Source organism: Parambassis ranga, chromosome 22, assembly GCF_900634625.1.
Source record: "Parambassis ranga chromosome 22, fParRan2.1, whole genome shotgun sequence".
Classification (NCBI taxonomy): Eukaryota; Metazoa; Chordata; class Actinopteri; family Ambassidae; genus Parambassis; species Parambassis ranga.
In genome coordinates this window covers 19,314,102-19,338,673 of record NC_041042.1, presented here as the reverse complement: position 1 = coordinate 19,338,673, position 24,572 = coordinate 19,314,102, and the positions used below count along the sequence as shown (strand labels likewise).

At 40.3% G+C, this 24,572-nt stretch overlaps 1 non-coding gene across 1 annotated transcript; it reads right to left on the bottom strand.

Moving 5' to 3' along the window:
* Nucleotides 1-15,577: 15,577 nt before the first annotated feature.
* On the bottom strand, nt 15,578-15,651 carry trnat-agu (transfer RNA threonine (anticodon AGU)). Its single transcript has one exon. It is a non-coding gene; the product is annotated as a tRNA-Thr (tRNA).
* Between the last annotated feature and the right edge of the window lie 8,921 nt (nt 15,652-24,572).

Here is a 24,572-nt window from a genome sequence, read left to right as displayed (position 1 = left end):
TCATCCGTCTAAACTGCATACCGGCAGCCTTCTGATTGGTTCGAATCTCGTCTGTCATTACCTGTTGCCCTGATGCTGCTAGCGCAAATGTCAATGGCGATGAAGAGTGCGTTCATATGTTGAAGAGTCAGAAGAATAAGTTGGCTAATTTATAGGTACTGCTGCAAGGATATGCATATGGAACAGTCAAAAATAAGAAAAGTAATTAAAATGTAATCAAATGTAATTAGTTACATTACTTTGATAAAGTAATTGAAATAGTTACACTACTATTACATTTTTATCAGGGTAACTTGTAATTGTAACCAATTACATTTCTAAAGTAATCTTCCCAACACTGCTCATCCCCACTCACTGTGTATTTAAACCATGTGCTTCACCTTTGTCTTTGCGAGTCTCTCTGAGCGCGCTTGTTGTGTTGGTTCTCGTATTACCCAGTACATTCTTTTTGTTTGTACTTTGTACATTTTGGATATTTTTCAGCTTTAAGTTTTAATAAAACTCACTTTCTGCTTAACATCCTTAGTGTGTGTTTGTGTGCATTTGTGTCCTCCTACAACCTGAACTCTAAACATTACATCACTTTCTATTTTCACTTTTTTGTATTGTAGTGTAACTGTTCACTATTTGTTCTCTTAACCAAGTCCATAGCAGGCTGTGTTCCTAACTCCGCCAAGCGGACATGCAATAATATGTAATATTTTTATTTGAAGGATGAAACTATTCTACAGTGGTATTTTGTGTGTGTAAAACACACTTTTTCTTAGATTTATTTTTCAAATTGTTTCCTCCTCATACGTTCACATCCAAGCCTCTGAGAGGAAGCCTGTGGGCTGTGACCTAGAATTTAAATCAAGAGAATACCATATCTGCAACAATCAATATTGTTTCTTTAGCTTTGTTCTCCATGACAGCACATTGGCAGTCTCAACCAGCTGGCTTTACATAAATGTGGGTTCTATGGTCTCAGAACAAAGATGATAGCTGGCTAGGATAAAAAGCACAAGGTTTTTCTTTTTTTTATCCTAGCCAGCCTATGTGGGAGTGACCCCTGAGGCAGAAAGCAACAATTGTTCTATATGGTGATACAGTTTAAAGATGTTATGGGGGAAAAGCAGCTGACCTAAATGCTAAAACTGAAAGTTACAGTAAGTGATGATTCTCAGCAGCAGATGCAATGGGGTCCATATAAGGGAAATAACACTATGAAGTAAAAATGCTGAAGTCACTGCTATTAGTTTACATTTTTGTAGATTTTTTTTATGATTTTCTACCTGCTGTTTAAAGACATGTTTGAGTACTTGTAGGCAGAAATGTGCTGCAGCGGGACTTCATATTGCAGGAAACAATCAGCCCACAGACACTTAAGGCTTCTAGAAACTAGAAGAGGCTGAGTCATGGACCACAAGTGTTTAATGAGCAATGTTTGTACGAGGTATCCAGCAGTGGAAACATGTCCATCATCCTGTTGTGGTGGCTGTGCAGGGGCATCATTTGCAGTTATTTCACAAACAATTGGTTTAGTGTTTTGCTTTTAATTAGATTGTTAATGATGTGTGTACTTACTAATGACACATTGTGATTCTGGGATTTGGGTGTAGTAAGTATTGGAAGTGAATAAGAAAATCACTTCCGCCATTCATAGCCTATCCTTTCCCCACAAGGAGCACATACAAATAAAAAAACAAAATGAGGACGGTAAATATTCTTTTTTTTTGCCTTAGGAGAAAGAGGATATTGCACTATGGCCTAAAACAGAAAAAAACAAGTAATTTAAACATGTAAACCTAAAAGGAAGTGACAATAAAATAAATTGGTGAAACTACTGGATTGTAGAAGTCATTTGGGTAAAAGCTTGAAGACAGGCTCAGATCCAGCTGAGCGTATATATATTCGATGGGGGGTTATGTTCCTATTTATATGAATGCAGCTGCTTTTGTAACTACTTAGATGTGTGTAGGTGTCATTTGCCTAATACAAACTCATGTTCGTTAACTTATGTATTGATCTTTCGACAATTGGGCCTTTTATATGTGGCTCTCCTCTGTTATATTTTTCACTGCTGCAAATTTAAGCATGCACTGCATCATATGGCTCTGCATCACACACTGAGGCCCAGGGGACAACAAATAATAAGCCTCCATACTCAAGTAGTGAATGAAAGCAGTCAGAGGACGCAATTAACAGACGTCTGCCAAAGCCTCAAGCCCCTCTCATGAATAAATGACTCGGAGGTTTATGTGAGCATGCATGTTAAATTAAACCCAGTGTTCCATTAAAAATATGATTTGCTGCAGTAATTGTGAGGGGTATTGGCTGAATTAACTCGGTGAAATATCAATCTGTGGATGCAGGTCTAGCCATGGTTTCATGTGGCTGTTGATCTGCTTCCGCTGATTATGATCCTTTATAGATCATAAAGACTAAAAGGCATTAATCTAATATAGGGCTTCATGTTTGGAAAAACTTAAATCAAACACTCAAACATAATAGCTCAAACAATATCTTACGATATTATCTAGTTTATTGCACAGCTTACATTCTCAAAACTCATGTCATGAATTTATACATTACTTGAATTTTTGGATGAACATAAAGTTGAATTCAGTCACTTATGATTTTCTATGTTAAGAAAAAAACATTAAAAGTAACTAGCTGATGATGATGCAGTTCCAAACATGTTACATACATTTTTATATGAATATTTTCATCTATAAAATAAAACATTTCAACAAGATTCATTTGGTCTTCACCTTTTTAAACTATAAGAGTATTCCTTCGATCAGACCAGTGTTTTGTGTTTTTACCTTTACATGTTTCGACTGCTTCCTGCAGTCTTCTTCAGAAGTCACGTGATGTTACCGGTGACGTGTCTGCCAGCTGATTTTATGCAGGTTGTGGTGCCATTCTCCCACTACTCCAGGTAGTAGGGGAACAGCGCCACCTGGAGTCCAGCTTCTTTAGCACTGTGTCCCAGGTGTGGGACAGCAGTCTGGTCTCCTCAGTACAGTGTCCCGGTTCACTGTCCCGTTGGCCCGCTTCCTGATTTCGATTGCCTCCTTAATCCAAAGTTTTAATTTGTTGTCCTCATTGGCGATTCGAAATCAGGAAACGGGACAGTAAACCGGGACGAGGGGACAGGAAAAAGTAAGCGAGAAACACGGAGCAACTGAAACAGGCTTCATACGTTGTGACGCATGCGCACATAGGTACGCACAGAAAATAGTCTGTATTGCAAAGTAAGTTTACACATGTAATAATATGTGGAATTCACATAAAGAACTCAATGTATAAGAGTAAGTACCTTGATTGGAATGTCCTTGAAAGCTTGGTCCTGGTGTTGGGTCTACAGTGTCATCACTTGAACCATCAGACTTAACCCGGTGAGTCTGACGTCTGGGAGTGCGTGACATGGCAATGCTACGGTCTGAACGATAACCTGTAAACAGGTGTGTATTGCTCTACAAATAAACTATGCTAAGTTGACATTGCAAAAGTTATGCAATAGCATACACTGAAAATACAAAATTACTTCCATATCTCTCTAAAGCGGCTGCAACTGGGCTCTGTCCCCTGAAATAACATGTTTGTTAACTTGGCAGCATCTCCCTTCAGCGCCTTTCTTTTCTTCAACCTGATGAATCTAGCCTGATCACCCCATTGAGTCCAGCAATGCTCCGATTTGCAACAATTACGTGTCACTACAAGTTTGTTGTTTATGTAGGATTACCTCCATTTTTATTTGTTTAATTAAGGACATCAAATATACGCACTGTTAATTTCCAGAAAAAAAGCAGTTTTATTTGCAGTAAATACATTTCCATGTATCATAGGGTTTTCTTTGTAAGTGTGCCAGCTTGTTCAGCTGACCTGCAGTGCACTGATTATACTGGTAATTAATTAATTACAAGGGTGCCAATTTAACATTGACTTCATTTTCCACATAATTAGAGGCGAATTACAAAGAAAACGTCTTCTGAGTTTACAGTTACATATCAGCTTTGCTCTATTATTAGTGGACTGAAGGCGCAAAATAAAAGATAAGCACTGAAGACTCTCGCAATAGAATGCATGATAAACTGTATGAATAAATGATCTCTGTGAACCATTTTTCATTTCAAATTAGATGATTATACTATATATATATATATATATATATATATCTTATAAGCACAGATTCTGGTCTTCAGCCCTATTAGTGTTTTCTTGATGTCTATTAAGGTTCATTATGTGCCTGTGCAAGTTCTAGAAGACATCCATTATATGCTGCAATTAGAAAAAAGGAATTATTTACTTATTTACTGCTAAATTTTATTACATAATGCATAGCTATGTATTTGCTTAACTTGTGTGTCTTTAAAATGTGTATCTATATGACCATGGACTCTGCTGGTTCAGCAGATACTAGATGACTTTGGTTTGTCTTTTATGCAACTTCACATTAAAATACCGCTGCAAAGGTTGAAAGATCCAGAGGTGGCATAACATACACCAAAGTGTGTCAGAATACTGTGGTTGTATACCAGAGTTCATGGTCCACTTAATGACTGCAAGGTGTCCAGGTCCTGTGGCTGCAAAACAAACCCAAATCATCACCCCTCCACCACTGTGCTGACAGTGTGTGTGAGGTGTTTCTGCTGAAATGCTGAGTTTGGTTTTCAGCGAACATTAAGACCAAACAACTCCACTTTGCTCTCATCTGTCCATAGGACATTGGTCCACACATGTTGCTCTTTGTTTAGATGCAATTTTGTGAAAGTTGTGCTTCCATGTGCTTTTTAGATAGAAGAGTCTTTTATCTGGTAACCCTTCAAACTGTACTTGTTCAGTCCTTCTCTATTTGTGTATATTAATATTAATGATCAATTTGCTAGGACATCCACTCCTGGCGACGATTGAAATGGTTTTATAAGTCTTTCCAGATTGATGTGCAGCAACAGTTGCTTCACTAACACAGTTGTTTATGTCTTTAGAATAGAATAGAATAGAATAGAATAGAATAGAATAGAATAGAATAGAATAGAAATACTTTATTCATCCCAATCTGGGAAATGTTCCTCTTGCCATTGTGTTAGCACACACCTGAACGCTGCAGAGCAGCAATCTGTCAAAACTTCTGTTTTTACAGAGGGCTTGACACCTGCTGATGATCAATTCACTTAGTAGACATTTTTACTGAACTTTTTTTTTCTTTTTGTCTTAATTGTTTTTTTCTATTTAGGACCAATACAAATGAAAAGCAAACTTATTATCTTTTTTTTCCTTAATGAGAGAAGAAAATCCATACAGTGGTTCACAGCGATCGAAACTAATCCACCCATCATGCTTGCCAGTGCGCACTTTTGCTACGTCAGTGCATCAGCATGCACGCATGTGAACCCTGCAGTTCCTGCACCGTGGTCAGCATAAAGCTTACATTATGCAAATGACTGTCGGTTCTGTATATGAGTCTTTAAATTGATAACACAGGCAGCCTGCAGTAAATTACACTCATAAATCTGATGAAGCTGCTTTTAATGCGCTCATTGAGAAGCTAATGTTTCCTTCTCCTCCTCAGAATCAGCATTACGCCTGAGATTGGAGGAGGCAGGATTATTGATATGACTGATCCGGATGTTGGAAGTGAGTGTGAGACAAGTGCCTTGTGGGTAATGTTTGGTGTGGTACAATCAATCAGTTATATGAAGCTGCTTTAAAAACTGTATTTGGCTTAATCAATCAATTTCAAATTACTGGAACAGCTCAAGCTACATTGATTTTTAGTTGATTGATTCTGTTCGTAAAACTAATTTTGGCACTGTATAGATAAATATCATTTGTAGCAATGTGCACCAGCATGTACACCCCCACCCCCCACCCCGACAGGTAGGCAGGGAACAAAGCAGAGAGCTGTGACACAAAGGAAGCTGACGATGTAAGCAAGACATCAGCACAAAGGCCCCTGGAGAGAAGCTATCCTTGGCTAGCCGGCTGTTAGCGAGGTGGCAGTGACCTTTTCCACTACACCCACATCTGTAGAGGAATTAAGATATAAGATCTGGATGGAGCGCAGCCTCGAGGGGTTGGGGAAATTGAAGAGATAGGCAAAACAGTCATTGCTCACACCTTGGCTGCTTACACCAGAGAGTATTAATGCTCAGAATACATATGGACACATATGCATGCTGAGAGATGGACATTGGAAGGTTTTGTCCGGAGTGATGATGGATTATTGCTAATTAGAACTTGAGTAATATCTACATGCTGCTTATAGTCAGCTCATATGGCCATATATAGGCTAATATATTGTTTTTTATTTAAAAATATAATGCAGAAAACTGTTAAAACTGTTTATTGTTTATACTCTCAGCACTATCTGCAGCACATGTAGCAGTGTTAGCATCACTCCTTTTGCTGTCATTAATGCAAAATCTAATAAGACCATCACAGGGTAGCAGCTCTGTGCTTTTAGGTGTGTATGTATGCTGAAAACCACCTACCTTACAGTTACACTTACACGCTCTGTACTGTATCATGTTTGTATCATGTTTGCTCCTCTCTCTCTCTCTCTCTCCTTCATCCTCTCTGTCCTGTCTCCCTCTTCTTCCCCTTCTCTACCCGGCCCACTAGCAGCAGGACTGGTTTCCCCTTAAGTTGACGAGTCCTGCTCAAGGTTTCTTCCTCTTAAAGGGAGTTTGTCCTTGCCACAGTGCTCTTAGGGGGGTTCGGGTTCTGGGTCTCATGCTTTGAGTTTCTGTGAAGCGCTTTGTGACAATTTCTGATTGTAAAATGCGCTATATAAAAAAAAAACTAAATTGAATTGAATTGAATATGATTTGGAACACAGTAAATCATGACTGCTGAATGTTTTATTGTAGTCAGTTTCATAATTAACAATCACTTTTAAAAGTTTAGGGACCTTTGCAATGGGATAGTTAGCTAAGAAAGAGACCACATACCCTCTTAACCCGAGTTAGTTGACTTTACTCGTGAATTGCAAGGAAACCCGTTGCCTTATACCACATTTGGTACTAAGAGGCCCAGAGTGCCAAGAAAATCTCCCCCTCACTATTACAGCAGCAGCAGTATGAACCACTGATACAAGGCAGGATGGATCCATGCTTTCATGTTGTTTACACCAAATTCTGAGCTGACCATCTGAATGTATCAGCAGAAATGGAGACTCATCAGACCATAGAGTTTTTTGTTTTTTTTACAATCATCTATTGTCCAATGTTGTGTGAGTGTCTGATTGTAGCATCAGTTTGTTGTTCTTAACTCAAAGGAGTGGCACTTAGTCTGCTCTTCTACTGCTGTAGTGCATCTGGTTGAGCATTGTGAGATGCAGAGATTACGAACAGAAAAATAAACTGGTCCATTTTCTGTAACTACCTATCCAAAGTACGGCTATCCCAGAACAACACCAGACAAGAGGGGACTCTCTCGACATGACATTACTTTCTCACCAACTCACATAAACGTTGCCTCGTATTCTGGATACACTTAAACAAAGTGTCTGTACTCTGCTCTGCCTATCTAAACCACATATACCTGAACTATGATCAGATGTATTTAATGTATTTACCAGCTGCTCAGCATAAACAAGCAGAAACTTTCGGTTTGATGAAGTGAGGATATGGATTATTATTCCACATCACAGCAGTAAATCAATAAAAGTTTCAGTGGATCCCATGACTGGATACTATGGTAATCTGTCATTTTGTGAACATTTAAATATTGACTCTGGACTGTGGAGCAGCAACTCTGTTTAAAAGCACCCCCTTCACTGATGGAATATAAATCCTGCAGTATTTACCAAGCTGCTTTGTGGCACCATAGTTAACACAGGCAAAGGTAATCAGTGTAAAAGAATGTTGGCTGGCCTCCTCCTCTTATCTGAAGTCAGAAAAATATCAGACAGGTGCGGGTGTACAGAGTCCTAAGTCCAGAAAGGCAGAACACTAACAGCAGCTGTTGTGTTACTAATGAATCAAACCTGCAAAAAATGGACTTACTGGAAGCGTTTCAGTTATTCCAAAAAAAAAACAGCCAATTGCATTTAAAGAAACAGACCCATACATGGGGAAAAAACAACTTTGCCAAAGTAGCTTATAAGTTTTAACATTTAGAGCTATTCAGATACATGTATTCCATCTCTGATTGCATTTCAGTTGTGATTATATTTGACCTTTTTTGCATGCTGTTTTCAACCACCCAGTCTGATTTTTGATGCATTCAAAGGTCTTGGGCGGTCTGATTGTTTTGATTGTTACTATTACATTCTAACATTGCCTCACTGTACATCATTTTAGCTGCCAGATAAGCTCTGGTGTGAACTCTGACCACATTTGTTATCCATCATATTTGTTGTAAAGATAACATAATCACCTTTTTACCTGGCTGTTTTAAATGAGAGTATGGATGTTATTATTTCTCATTTCATTGTAATGTCATGTACTGTATGTAAATTTGTCACCTGCCAATCACACTACGGAGGTGTAGGATCCCTGTGCGGAACTTTTAAATACCTCTAGGAAATGTAGAGGGAGGGGGGACACAGGTGAACAGGTAACTGCTGCTGCTTCACCTGCCAGTTTCCAACAGGAAGAGTTCCTGTTAGAAACCGGCAACAGGAACAGGGTTCGTATTGAACTGGTCTCTCGAACTATTTATATATTTTGTATATATCATCTGTGGGACTGCTCCGGGCTTCACATATCTCTGGGGATTATAGGGGAAGAAACTTGTGGTCAATGAAAGAGTGTTTGTTTTAGGCTGAAATGATCATCAGCACTCTGTCTGTTACACTGTCATAATACAGCTTGAACTTTGATCGTTTGATTTCTGTTTTTTTGTGTTTTTTTTTATATTATTGGGATTTTGGTGTGGTGTGTGCAGTGTTAATTTTGTTGACGAATCATTCTCATCATAGTTTTCGTTAACGACCTTTTTTGCTGATAAAAATGAGACGATAACTAAATAAAAACTAACACACGGTGCCAAAAACAAAGACGAAATGTATTGACTTTCGTCAACGAATAGAAACGAGATGAAATTATTGATGGAGACGAGATCCAATCAGAGCAAATTTTTGTTTGTGGAAGGGAGGGACGAATCAGGAGTGAGCTCTCTGCGTAAGGACGCTACCCCGCGATGCTGGAAGAAGGCGTACTCATGCATGGTAACACAAAACAGACATACACAACAGACACATGGACATGTTTGATGTCAAGACAAACAAGACGGTTTGCAAACTGTGTGGAGCGACTATCAGCGGTAAAAACACAATAAATGTGAAGCGACATTTGCAGCCATCAAGTCATCTTACCATCCGTTCATAGATAAACGTGACAAAATCTATAAGACACCGCTGCTGATGGCTTTACAGCATGTGCACTTTTTGTAAGTTGTCACTGAAGTATTTTGCTGTATTTATGGAGTATTCATTAAGAAGAAGATGACTGAACAGTGTATGAACATTCAGGGAGAGTAGGCCACTGTTCACTGGTGCTTTTGTTCTTTTGTGAAAAGGTAATAGCAATTAAATAGAGGTGTTTGTTTCATTTAGTCGACTAAAACTAGACTAAAAGTTAAAAAATGTTGATGACTAAAATGTGACTAAAATCAAATGACATTTTAGTCACAAGACTAAAATAAAAACTAAATCAAAAATTGCTGCCAAAATTAACACTGGGTGTGTGAGGCTTATTTCCTGGCCTTGTAGCAGTGGCGTAGGAAGCATTAGTATATTATATACTGTATATATATATATATATATATATATATATATATATATATATATATATATATATATATATATTATGAAATATAATATAATAATATGAAGTAGTTGCAATTTCCTGTGGATTTTAACAGGTTGTTAAACTATTTTACCTACAGAAGTAAACACTTAATGACTATTTCAGAGACAGATTCAACAAAAACAGAAACTAATTCCAAGTGAAACAACAGTTTTGTCAAACCTACTGGTGCTACTACACTAACAGCCTCCATATCTGAGGCCTTCTCTCATATACAGAGACAAAAAACTGGCAAATCCTATAGAAAAATGAACCCAGCTGCTTAATGCAGATAATACTGAAACACTAAAAATACTAACTTACAAAAAGATGCATGTCTTTATTTTTATTTGCTTATAAAACTGCTGAATTCACAACAAACCTTGTGGATGTGTTTATAATGATGCCCTGCCTCATCTACATCAGTGTTTCCCTGTTCATATAATGCTCCACTGTGTCCTGATGGTCCATCACATGTGTTTTATTCTTGCTGATAAGAATAGGAGCAGGTGGCTGTGCACTGGCTAGGCGAGGCTGAAGCTAGCAGGCTAACAGGAGCTAACCTGGCCTTATAACAATATGGGTTAATGCTGAAAACAACTCTAACTCTCTGTGTCTTTGTTAGAATCTCCTCATGTCCAATGTGTGTGGGGAGGCAGCAGAAAAGGCAACAACATGTCGTCAGACAAATAAAACCGTCTACTGTAACTGAAAGTAAACAGCAGCTTCCTCCCAACTTTTCTAAGTTGATTTAACATCAACCTAACCTCACCTGGGGCCATGTAACAAAGCAGTAAGACTTCAGCATGAGCTGGACTTTGTGGGATGACACTGACGTTACCTCCTCCAGCTTCGACCACTGATGGTTCTCTTTACAGTGTTTTGCGCTCGCTCGAAGAAGCCACTGGCTTTGTTAGGTCTGTTACTATAGTAACGGTATTGCAGCGCTGTGGTAACCAGGAAAACATGGAGTGGATTTCAGCGGCGAGGTTATTCTCTTATGAACCGGGTGGAACAGAGTTTTTCACGAGCAATCGAAACAGCGTTAGGTGGAGTTTCCTACTCACTAAGTGTGGGGGGGTCCAAACAGGCTGTTTTAAAATGTGGGGGGGACACGTCCCCCTCTGATATAATGGTAGCGACGCCTATGCCTGGTAGCATCTATTTTAGCATCAGCAAGATAAGATCAGCCCGCGAAATAAAACATTGTAACGCCCTGGGAAACAGGTGAATTGTTACAGTGCGAGACCAAACTGCTCTTAAAAGATGGTGCCAAATAAGATTCCCTTTCGAACTACAACCAGAAGTGAAGTAAGTCAGACTACCAATGCATGAGAAAGCTTAGACAAAACGTTGGAAAGCTTGGAAAATCATCAAGACAAATCTGGCAAGGGAAATCAGGACATCCTCCTCCTTATGTCCCCAGCAGAAGAGGAGGGTCACAAGGAACAAAGGGGCGTGACCAGAGTCCAACAGCGGGAAGCAGTCCTGGCATAGGGGAAAACAGGCCACCAGGAAAACAGCTGGTGACAACCAAGCAGAGCCGTCGCAACACGGTAGGCGAACCAGGCAATTGCCTAGGGCCCCGAGCATGAGAGGGGCCCTAAGAGGGACGGTCAGTTAGCCCCACTGTTCAACTACAGCTGTTTTGGCGCATTGACACATTCAGACTCGACTCCCCCCTCGCCCCGCCCCCCACGGGGCCCTATGACAGCACTGCTGGAAGCAGAGAGGAGCGGCTCGTTCAAAATAAAGGAGGAATCACACACACTGCAGGCTGCAAGGAAAGACGGCAAAAGAAAGGAGCAGAGGACAAAACGGGAGAGAGGTAAGAGTATAAGACACAGCTGAGCCTCATCTTACTCCACCACTGTTTGTCTTTTTTCACATTGTATCACAAAACACTTTTAGAGACGCAGCGCTTCACGTCACTACAGCCTCCTTCATGCTGCAGCCTGAATGTTCACTGAGTCGCTCTGCGTACAAATGTCTGCTAAATGAGTTACAAACGTCAATATAATGACGTGATATAAAACGTAAATGTATAAAAACGTAAATGAAGCTGTAAAGTAGCTTGTTAGCTCATGCAGCAACAGTGTGTAGCTGCTATGCTAATGCTACTTTAGCTTGTTTTGTCTCGTTCGCAGGTTCAGCATTAAGCTGCTGTTACAACTTACAGTTAGAGTTAATAACCTCTAAACGACAGCAGGAAAAACTAATGTATGTATTTAGTCTATTTAGTGTTTATTAATGCTCAGTTGTTTCTCTGTAAATGACAAGCTAGTTAATTATTGTCATATAGTTGTGTTATTTTATGGCTTTTGTAAATGATGTTTTTCATCAGGTGCTGTGCTTAAACACCTGTCTGTGTCCCCTCATGAAGATGCCACAGCCTCCACAGATGAAGGTATGTGCATTATGAATAATCTGGATTATTTACAGTGTTAGTTATCAGGCTGATCATTGTGGTCTTATACCACACAGGTCATGTGGAGCCCTGTGAGGAAACTCCAGAGGACGTCCCAGCAGCAGTCCAACACCTGAGAGCCTCCACTCCTTCCTCTGCTCCTCCAGCACCTGACCTGGTAACAGAGGAAGGTTCCAAGGTCTCCAGGTCTCACTGATGATCCTGCACTGTGGACAAACTTAATAATAACAATACTAGTCATCATATCTTGTGTTGTCAGTGGTGGAGGAAGTACTGATGTTTAGTACTTAAGTAAAAGTAGATGTGCTACATCAATGATCCTACTTAACCAAAGTCTTAAGTACTTACTTTTAATTTCCAAGAGTTTAAATTGAGGCAACTGAACTCAAGGATTGTTTTTTTAACTTAATTTTTCATAAAAAATACATGAAAAATTACTTAAGTACAGCAACAAAGTACAAATACTTAGTTACTTACCACCACTGTGGACAGTCTTCAGAGAGTACATATTTCTATGATGTATTTTGATTGTGTTGTACAGGTTTTTTATGTTTCCTTAAGATAATATTTTCATATGTGTGTTCCACATTATTTAAATAAAAAGGTTGCTTATATAATCATCACTGTACATGTCTTTGTGATTGGGGCGGCATTTCTATAGAATCTTGTAGCCCGTAGGGCCCCAGTGTTACCTTCTTGCCTAGGGCCCCTATAGTGTCAAGCAACGGCTCTGCAACCAAGAGTCACAATAATACCCTGAAGTAAGGTGTCCTTTGCAATAAATGTTCCAGGTCGGCATCCTAACAGTGGAATCCAGATATGGATTTGTGTATCCATACAGCTTTATAAGTAATCTGAATGGATCACAGTGAAACTTAAAGAATACCATCCAAAAAGTTTAATCACTTCATGAAATGCTTTTGACTTAGCTTGGGTTTGGTGATCTGTATTTCTGAAAAAGAAACCCCAAAATTTACCTCATTTCAGGGTTAACATACTCAGAATTAAGATAAGTCCAGCAGAACATGTTCTTGGACTTCCACTGCCAATAACATGTACTGCTGGATTCTTGAAAACTGATTAAAAAGAGCACCTTAACAAAAAGAAAATAAGGGACATTCAGGCACACGTATGTATGGCGTCAAAGTCAGAAACAGTGTACAAAAAAAGACAAAGACTGCCACTAGACACTGGTACTTCATCTAAACCAACCGAAGGAAACTGAAACATCACGTTTTGTCAGTGTGGCACTTTAGTCATTACTTACTGCTACTCAGTCCCCACCTTGTCCGCAGATGACCTGCAGGACACCGCCATTTCTCTTGGCTGCGTCTGGCAGGCTGCCTCAGTGAAGGAGGTTACAGAACACAGAGGTCAGTGGTAACACACGCAGAGCTGGTATGGGGGCTGCTGCTACTTTATCATGAAGCAGCCACAAGCTGTCAGCTGTGATAAAGTGGGAAGAAGCTGCTGGTGCTCATTCAATAAAAGAGTCATTTTTCTGTTTAAAAAAATAGAGGCTTGCCTGCCACTGCTTTGCCTCATGCTCCAGAATATCGCAACCAACATCACGGCACTGAGACACACTTTGTCTGTTACAGGTAAAATCTGGTGACTAAATATTGTTTTGAGACTTAACAAAACTCTGAAAATGTGTTCTATTCCTCAGAGACCAATGTGCTTTGGTTATTAGACCTGTTGTTTTCTAATTGTACCTGCCAGAAAATCCATTTTGATAAATGTCTTGATTCTTTTTTTGCCTTTAGGGTTAGCAGGCCTGGGGTCAATACTGAACTCAGAAAAGATGAGATCGTAACAGACCCTGAGCAAATCCAAACAACCTTGAAGATGGGCAGGCAGGTTATTCCTAATAGCATTTATTGATCACACATTAGGTTGGTACCTATGAAACTTAATTTATTTTGTTATCTGACAGTAACACTTATGCGTCAAAGCACACAGACACTGTGGTCACCTGTTCTCTGATTAACTTAACCAAAAAAGGAAGATTTTTCAATAACTTCCTGGCCAAAAGAGACCTTTTCATTTGAGCTTAATGCAAGGTTTCCTAGCCGTTCATCCTTACCCTGCTGATCAGAGCACATGGCAGCAGAAATGTGCAGCCAACTAGGCAGTGCAGCCTGTGAGTTAGCTGCTAGCATGGAGATTTAGTTTGCAGCGTACAGTAAAATCCTTCAGAGGTAGTTGCTTATGTTAAATAGAACCTGAAACCATGATGTGGTTGGCTGTGGCTCAGCTGTTATCCATGTTGGCGGTTCAATCCCCCACCCTGGGTGCATTCTGATGTGTCCTTGGGCAAAGAAACTTAACCCTAAGTTGTCCCTAGTGGTTACACCATTGGTGTGTGAATGTGTGTGTCCTTGTGTGTGCAAAAGGGTAAATGTGAGGTAGTGAAAAGCTTGGGTAGGTAGAAAAGTACAGACATTTACCATGTGCCGATACTGTAATGGGAGCAGACATTGGAGAGTAGGATCGATGCAGTAAACCCAAATATACTGCTCAGCACAAAGTCAGGTTATTTACAAGTTATGAACACATTTTTGTTTCCCATAGGATGAAGCAAGAATCTTCACTGTATAATTTTGAGCAGATTTTTCACAACATGTTGATGAAGATTCTCAGTCATTTATGTCATTTTCATTCAATGAGTTGAAGCGAGGCATATGGACTTGTAGAGTTTTCTTGAAAAGATTTCACTGCTCCTCCAAGCAGCTTCATCAGTTCTAACTGTGTCATATATTCTACTTCATCTAGTCCAGTGCAGTGAAGAATGCTATGATCTGCGTCGCTTCAACCCTTTTGAATGAAAATGACCTGGATCACTGAGAATCTTCATCAACATGTCTGATCCACACCACAATCAAATCAGGTGCTTTAACCAACTAAGCCACACCAACTGCTACAGCATTGAGTAGTCACTGGGAATTCAGAATGGCCCAATCAATTGTGTGGTCTGTAAAAAACAGACCACACAAAAAACATTCCACACAGCGCCTTCAGGTATTCTATACACTATTAAGCTAGAATCCAGGACAGGATTGGTGCTACAACTTGTCTTACTCATGCTTTATTTATAAAGTTACAAAAGTTGACATACAAAATTACATGCAAAGACAGTTTATACAACAAAGTGTGTTGGTCAGTGCTGACATGCCAGCACTTTGACCTTCTAAGAAAGTTTTGTGACACTGCATGATTAAGATGCAACCAAATTTTCTTATGGACTAGAAGGTGATGATAGCATTTATTATTTGTCTCCATCCTCATGTTCATGAGTGACACCGCAACTGCAGAGCAAGTGAAACAAGTCTGATCTGCATCCATTAAAATATCTGGAAAGGAGACACAAAGGCACTGCTGGGATTTGAACCCAGGATCTCCAGTTTACTAGACAGGCGCTTTGACCAACTAAGCCACAGCGCCTTATACAGCAGCTTATTAGATCACCATCAATTGCAAAGCCACTGCTGGGACTTCAACACAACCTCTAGTATGGAGGATAGTGTCCGATGATGAGGACCGAAAGGCTGATTGAGAGAGGGAAACGTATTCCGTTCATCAGGCCACCTCCACAGGACAAGACTCAGCATGCTCACCTATACTCAAAGAAAAAGGACAGTCCTTTGGTTTGAAAGAGGAGTCAAGGAAGCCATCTATGTTAAGCTGGATGCCAATTGTTAGAGACACCAGACACAGACAGTCAGACCAACACAGATAACTATGGAGACATTTAGAGCTACTGTTGGTGAGTTTCTCACAGACCCACCCACTGAGGTCCTCCACCACATATAAATCATGTCTCCTCAGTTAGAACTGATGAAGCTGCTTGGAGGAGCAGAGAAATGTCTTCAAGAAAACTCTACAAGTCCAGATTCAAGAGAAAGAAACAAAGAATTAATACATTTTAACTGAACATGTTTTGTTATATATTGCTTTTCTCATTACTGCAACATCAATAAAACAGAAAACTTAAAAAAGACAGGAAATTATGTAATACACCATGTAATATTAAAAATATATAAGGCAGGCACAGAACATGTTTTATTTAACATTGATGAAGAGGATCAATAACAAGAAGCCTTCCTAAAAGCATTTGTGTTATGTGAAATAGTAAAGGCATTCTTTTTATTTTGACTTTTTGAAGTACCTGTTAAAATTTTTATTTGTGTTTGCTTGCTGTAGGCTATATCTTGTATTTTTCTATTCTTCTGTTTTTGTGTTGTTTTTTTTCTTGTTGTTGTAATATGCCTGGACCCCAGGAAGAATAGCTGCTGAGAACTATTAACACACAGAGACACAAAATCGAGCCTACCCAGAGTGTGACCAGCTTGATCCCTCCCATATCCCATTTCCTTTTATTCATGTCCAGAGCTGAACATTATGCTGCCATGTGCAATGCTTCATGTTACTTCATCCATTGGGATGGCTCTTTCTCTTCATTCTACACACACTATGATTAACTAACTGATTAGAGTTACATGCATTTGAAAATGCATCACTAAGAGATATTGATTTATTGTATTAATGTCACCTCATGATCTCAGTGCTACATTTCCACCACCTTGAGTTAGCCCTACGTTCCTGCAGTGGAAACACACCTACTGATTCTGAATAACCATCATATGGCTGTGAATGGGCCTCAGTTAATAACATGGCATCAATAGAATTGATTTCCTTTTCTTTCGCTACTGCTGAAAGAAGACAATTCGCTCATCTTCCTGCACCTTAAATTGTTTAAAAAAATGTCAACCATCCCTCTTGGTCTGGGACTCTTGGTCCAAGAGGACCTCCTTGTGTCAGGACATTCATACATCATAGAATACAACAAGTATAAATAAGAATAGTGCTTTAAAGAAAACATCAGAATACGTCATGTTTATGTAATCATGAGTAATTGTATATATTTTCACAGAAATCGGATGAACCAGATTTATCAGAGGCAAGGAACAGGTTTTGTGTGTTTTTTAAAACCATTTGAGCCTAAATTAACTTTAATTTAAATGACAAATAAAATTAATTAAATTAAATTAAACAGAAGTCACTGGTTTACGTGCTATAGGATCCATGCGTTTTGTGTGTCTTTTCTCTTGTGGATCTGATTGGTGGCCTGTAAACCATGGACATAACAGTTGGTCCATCACCTTTCTCCGTTATATTTACCTTTTAAAAAGTATTGAAATCGAGCCAGACCAATGAAAACTAAAAGTTAACATTGTTTCACCCCCTCCCAGCCCCACCCCCATTATATTTAAAAGCCATAAGTAATTACCAGGGCATGAAATCCAAACCAAAGGGAAACAGTCCCATGGGAGAGGACATGGCTCGGTTAATAGGATTCTTCCTCCAACAAGATTAGAGTTATCAATTTGCCTGGTGTCACACTAATGAATCCTCCAGTCCATGATAGACCAGAGAGAGGTCTGCCGCCTCATCGAGATAATCAAAGTGCGAATCATAACAGTCGGGGGAATCACTGCCGGTCCTGATGCAGACACGTTAATTGAGAAAAATCTTATACAGTGTCTGAAGTGAGTACATTTGAAGAGATAAGACTGGAAGGCACCGATCAGTTATATCAGTATTTTAGACAGATAGTTTCAAAGGTGGTTCAATCTCTTGGATTAAAACTGGAATGAGCAACATTGCAGTGGCTGTGTGGTGGAATTTATGCAAGTGAAACTATTTCGTCTGTTCGGTTTGTTCATGTCTTTTTGATATTGGACACCATCCAACCATCTGTGAACAACCCTGCTCAGTCAGTACTAAGGGGCCCAAGTTGTTGCCATCTGATTGGCTGTTTAGGTTTTGCATTAATTAGCAGCTGAGCAGGTAAAACTAATAAAGTGATGAGTGTATGTCCCCATCGATCAGAAGCTTGTAGCATCATAAACAGCCTCACTATTAAATACAACTGCATCTGTATATTAATTTTAAAGTATTTAAATTCCAGGGGGGCTCCCTCAATGTTTTTCACACTTTCACAGGTGATTGACAAAATTGCACCTGATCTAGCTAAATTAGTGAAAAACCTCTTTACCTTTCTATTGCACACCACAGATGGGTTCAAGATGCAAAAAAAGAGGGAAGTCTGACAGAGTGTGACTTTACAGGCTTAACCCTGACTTATACTAACAGAGCAACAGCCTCTGGCTGTCCTTTAATGCAATCAACACTGACAAGTGAGTGTACTGCATGTAAACATATTTAGCCACAAGGGACACATTATAAATTACTGACACTGAAATAGCACAGCAATACTTACATAGGGATTTATTATAAGCTGTAAATAAAGATGGACTGATTTAGATGTGGATGTCACCCATAGGTTTCTGAAGAACAACTTGAAAGAGTGTTGATAATAATAATAATAAGATAAATAAACTTGGCAGTGCATGCTTTCATCATTTTTTAATTAAACCACTTAATCATTAATCATAACTCATTAATTTTCCTACTCCACTTTGTCCAGTACTACAGAGTCACAGGTTATTGGAGACTCCATTAAACAAAAAGCAGTGTACCTCCTAGACAGACGGCTGATTGGCCTGATCAGCAGATATGCCAACACTGTATCTATCACATCTTCCTCATCCTAAGGTTTTAGATTTCAGTTATTTCCTGTTTTATTTTGAAAATACTCATGTTTGTTCTCGTATCAGATCACTTCACTTCCTAACCTCGTTATTCCCACTTGTGTGATTACCCATCCGCCCTGATGTGAATCGCCTGTGTCTTGTTCATCTCTCTGCATTAAGCATCAGTATTCTTAGTTTTTTATTCTTTTCACACCTGTTCCAGCCAGCATTTCGATTCTTAGTGTTCTGAGCTGCTTTGTGTAGTTTTGGATTTCACCTTAGAAACAGAATGAGGTGATATTCAACAATACTCGTCTCAAGAGACAAGTAACATGCATTTACTGTTATGCTGATGACTGTCAAATTTATCTGCCACTAAAACAGGGAGAGGTTTCTTGTTTAGACAAACTTTTAGACTGTATTACAGAGATTAAGGCATGGATGTCATTGAACTTTCTCAGCCTGAATGACAAAAAAACTGAAGTCATGTTGTTCGGCCCTTGTGATGCCTCCAAACTTTAAATCGTAATAAAATTAATAAAAAATTAGTTCACTTGGAACCAGCCTCCAGTGGCTAAAGGAGGACCTGCAGTTTGTTGTTTTTTTTTCCTCTGGAGGTTGAGACAATAATCTAGGCTGTCAAAACCCCTTTATCTTAATGTGTGTGGTTAAAGTTTTAGGACAGAATCCAGGAAATAATTAAATGTCATATTCTATCTTATGTAAGATATCTTTGAAAAGTGTCACAGGAAGAATGAATGAATTAGTCCACAGTGAATGTGTGGGCATCATTTCTGTCCTCTCATTTCATCCCAGCTTGAAGCATTCAAATTCTGACTTCACACAACATTATCCTGAAAGCTTATATTATTTTAATACTTTCATGATTTTTATAATATTATTATAATTTGCTGATTTACAATTCAAAACCACTCTCTGTGGCTGTTTGATGTGTGAACAAATGGATGTTTTGTCGGCTTTGATCTGGTTTGTTCATGTACTTCATGAGATAATACTGTTTTAACCTCTCTTAAATATGTGAAAATATGCCCAGAGCCTTCTCCGACTACATACTCTAATCATTTATAAGTGAGCACTTTTGTGACCAAAAAAGGCCATTCAGCCTTAATTTTTGCACGAAGAGGAATACTGAATGATTTGCACAGCAGGCACCGACAACAGCATCACACTTCGTTAACCAGAAACCACATGATCCGCTGATCTCTGCTGCTCGTGACATGTTTGATAAGAACTTCTGTTACCTTTCACATGTTAGGATTGAATGACACACATTTATATTTGAACACTGATCTGGCTGAAACAAGGCCTGAGGACATCATTAACATCAGTGCTTAAGGTTTGTGAGCTAAAAGAAACATGAAGAAAATTGTGAGAATCAAATTAATAAGAGCCAAGTAATCTGACTGTCACTAATGCAGTTCAGTTTCCAAAGATGTTCCTCGTTTCCCAACTCATAGGCCTGAAATGTTTCTTTTTGACTCTTTGATACATGACAGATTTTTCAGCTGTCAGAGCGGATGATAAATTATTCAGGTTGCTATTGTTTTTTCAGGTCGTTCTCCCATGTAGATACATGGTAGGGGTCTGATTGCCAGATTGTCAGTTTTTATTGTCAACAGCAGTTTGATAGACCACAGTAAAAGTGCTTTAGACACAACTTGCTATGGGTCAGGGAGATAACATAGATGCTTATATATTACTGTAATACTGTAATAGCCAAGGCTCTTATATCTACACACTCACCAAATTAAAGAGATCAGGGAGTAGCACTAATTGTGCTAATTGAAAGGCTATATTTGCAACTGCCCATAATGCATACTGACATCTACAGAAGTATGCAAAGATCTACAGTAGTAGTACTATAGTAGCACACTATAGTAGGTACTTTATACCAACTATAGTATGACCTACCAGGCACTATAACACTACACACAACCACCACACACACTTTTTACCGCACACACAAGCACACACATTCACACACATTCACACTACCACGTGACCCACAGCCACCCATGCATTTTGATCTAAATAGTACTATGTGAAGCTGTTTAATTGATATAATTACAGTATGTTATGACAAGCATATGCTGCTTTCTGGCTTTACAGAGTAGTGCAGTAAACAATAGCACAGTTAAGTGGGTAACGTATTGCGTCACTTCCTGTTTCGACACTGTCCTGTTTGTTCACTTGGTGTGCACTGTTGGTGCTATGGACTTTCTGCATTAGACATATTGTGTTTGCTTTTATTGTGGTAATACACAAGCACCTTAGTGTTAGAGTTAAGTGCACCAGTCTCTGGGTTCCCTTCTCGTTTACCACTGTAGTGAAGCTTACTGTAACTTAGCGGTTAGCATTAGCGCTTAGCATGGCTTCTTCCACTCGCTCTCGCTCTGCATCTCCCTCTCCTGCTCACTGCACGGTGTGTGACATGTTCAGCTACTCCTCTGCCTCCTTTAGTGAGCGTGAGGTGTGCCCAAAGTGTAGCTTATTCACAGTCTTGGAGGCGAGGCTAAGCGACTTAGAGGATCAGCTCCGCATGTTAGATAATAGACCTGTAGCCACAGCAGCTAGCCAGCAGCAGTTAGCCTGTGCGGACCAGCCTGCCTTAGCTGATGTTAGCTGCCCCCCGGCAGCCCCTGAGCAGCCGGGAAGTCAGAGAGGTTGGGTGGCGGTTCGAAGGAAGCGTAGCCCGAAACAAAGGCCCGTGGTTCACCACCAGCCGCTTGATATATCGAACCGTTTTTCCCCACTCGGCGACACACCCGCTGAGAAGCCGACCCTGGTTATTGGCGACTCTGTTCTGCGGCATGTAAAGCCGACACCAGCGGCTATAGTTAAGTGCATCCCGGGGGCCAGAGCGGGCGACATAGAGGGTAGCCTGAAGCTGCTGGCGAGAGATAAGCATAAATACAGTAGGATTATAATTCACGTCGGTGTTAATGACACCCGGCTTCGCCAGTCAGAGGTCACTAAAGTTAATATTGAGTCGGTGTGTAATTTAGCTAAAACCATGTCGGACTCCGTAGCGTTCTCTGGTCCCCTCCCAAATCTGATCAGTGATGACATGTTTAGCCGCATGTCCTCGCTCCGTCGCTGGCTGTCATGGTGGTGTCCAGAAAACAACGTGGCCTTTATAGATAACTGGGAAACTTTCTGGGGGAAATCTGGTCTTATTAGGAGAGACGGCATCCATCCCACCCAGGGTGGTGCAGCTCTGATTTCTAGCAACATAGCCAATTTTATTAGACCAACCTGACAACCCAGGGTCGAGGCCAGGAGGCAGAGTCGCTGTCCTACACACCTCTCTGCTGCTTCTGGAGGACTGCCGCCCTCCGTTAAAAACATATTAAATACAACTACACATAGAAACACTAAGCTTAATAATGTTATTGAAGTGGTGACGGTCACACGTCCTCCCACAGTTAATCAAGCACACAAGTTAGGATATATTAATCATAATAACCTCATAAAAATACACACTAACACACACAAACACTTAGAACAAGGTAACAGAACACTCAGGTGTGGATTGTTTAACATACGATCCCTACACTCTAAGTCGCTCTTAGTTAATGATTTAATTATTGATCATCACACTGATATATTTTGTCTCACTGAGACGTGGTTACAGGATGAAGAATATGTTGCTTTAAATGATTCAACTCCATCTTGTTATATTAACTGTCATGTTCCTAGAGTTACAGGTCACGGAGGAGGAGTGGCAGCAATCTACCGCTCCAGTCTTCAGATGAATCCTAAACCTAGGCCTACTCATACTTCTTTTGAGAGTCTCACTCTGAGCCTGTCTCACGGAAGCTGGAAGAAGTCAGAATTGTTGTTTTACTAGAATGTTTTACTCGTCGTAGTGTATCGTCCACCTACTGCTGCTTATTCAGAGTTCTTATCAAGTTTAGTGCTTAGCACAGATAAAGTCATTATAGTGGGTACTTTAACATTCATATGGACGCCGACTCCGACAGTCTGAAGACTGCCTTCAACTCACTCTTGGATTCAGTTGGGTTCTCTCAGTTAGTAAATGAACCCACACACTGCCACAGTCACACCCTCGACCTGGTTCTCACCTACGGCCTGGAAGCTGAGAACCTGCTAGTATGGTCTCAAAATCCTGTTCTTTCAGATCAGTCATTAATAACCTTTGACTTCTCTCTTTCAGACCTACCAGCACCTGAGGAAAAGGTCTACTACAGCAGATGTCTGTCTGAAGACGCTGTAAAGCAGTTTAGGACAGCAATCCTACCAGTACTCCCCACAGTCCCATGTATAAGTACTGATGGGGTTACCAACTCAAATATTACTCCTGCAGAGCTGGACTGCTTTGTCAACAACACTGCAGACACACTACACTCAGTCTTAAACAGGATTGCTCTACTGAAGAAGAAGAAAACTACAAACCAGAAGAGGCTAGCTCCGTGGTACAACTCAAATATCCGATCACTGAAACGGATTGCACGAAGGATGGAGAGGATGTGGCAGTCCTCTAAATCAGATGACTCCCAGAGGGCCTGGAGAGACAGTCTGCTGACATATAAGAACAGTGGGGACAACAGTGGCGCAGTGGTATAGCAGGGTTGTCAACCACAATCAACCACAATCTCTCTGTGACCGCTGAGGATACACCGCCACTTCTGGAAACGGATCCTGATCTAACTCTGGACTGCTTCGTGCCCATCGGCCTCCCTGAGCTGACCACCAGCATCTGCAAGTCTAAACCTACTACCTGTCTTCTGGATCCGATCCCTTCACGGCTCCTCAAGGATGCTATTCCTCTGATCGGAGACTCTATATTAGGACAGATCAACTTGTCTCTGGAAACAGGATATGTACCGCAGGCTTTTAAAACTGCTGTGATCATTCCGATACTTAAAAAACCTTCACTGGACCCAGACGTCTTAGGAAACTACAGACCGATCTCCAACCTCACCTTTATCTCCAAAATACTCGAAAGAGCTGTTGTAAGTCAGCTAAATGACCACCTGCATAGGAACAGTCTGCTCGATGCTTTCCAGTCTGGATTCAGAGCCCATCACAGCACAGAAACAGCACTGCTTAAAGTCACCAATGACCTCCTCATGGCATCGGACCGGGGACTCGTCTCTGTACTCGTTCTACTAGATCTCAGTGCTGCCTTCGACACCGTAGATCATCGCATCCTGCTACACAGATTAGAACACGATATCAGGATTACAGGAACAGCACTGCGCTGGTTTAAATCATATTTATCTCTCATATTAAGCAGGTCTCCAAGACCGCTTTCTTTCACCTGCGTAATATTACTAAGATCAGGAGCATCCTCTCTCAGAGTGATGCTGAAAAGCTCATCCATGCTTTTGTCACTTCAGGACTGGACTACTGCAACTCTTTAGTGTCAGGATGTCCACATTACTCCATCAACAGTCTGCAGCTGATCCAGAACGCAGCAGCTAGAGTTCTGACAGGAAGCAGCCAAAGGGATCATATCTCTCCTGTCCTAGCATCTCTTCACTGGCTCCCAGTGGACTCAAGAATACACTTCAAGATCCTTCTTCTAACCTACAAGGCTCTTCATGGACTTGCTCCATTGTATCTGCAGGACCTGATTGTACCATATGTTCCTAATAGGACACTCAGATCTCTGAGTGCAGGTTTACTTGTAGTTCCTAGGATTCATAAAAGTAGAATAGGAGGACGAGCTTTCAGCTATCAGGCACCGCTATTATGGAACCAGTTACCAATCTGGGTCCGAGA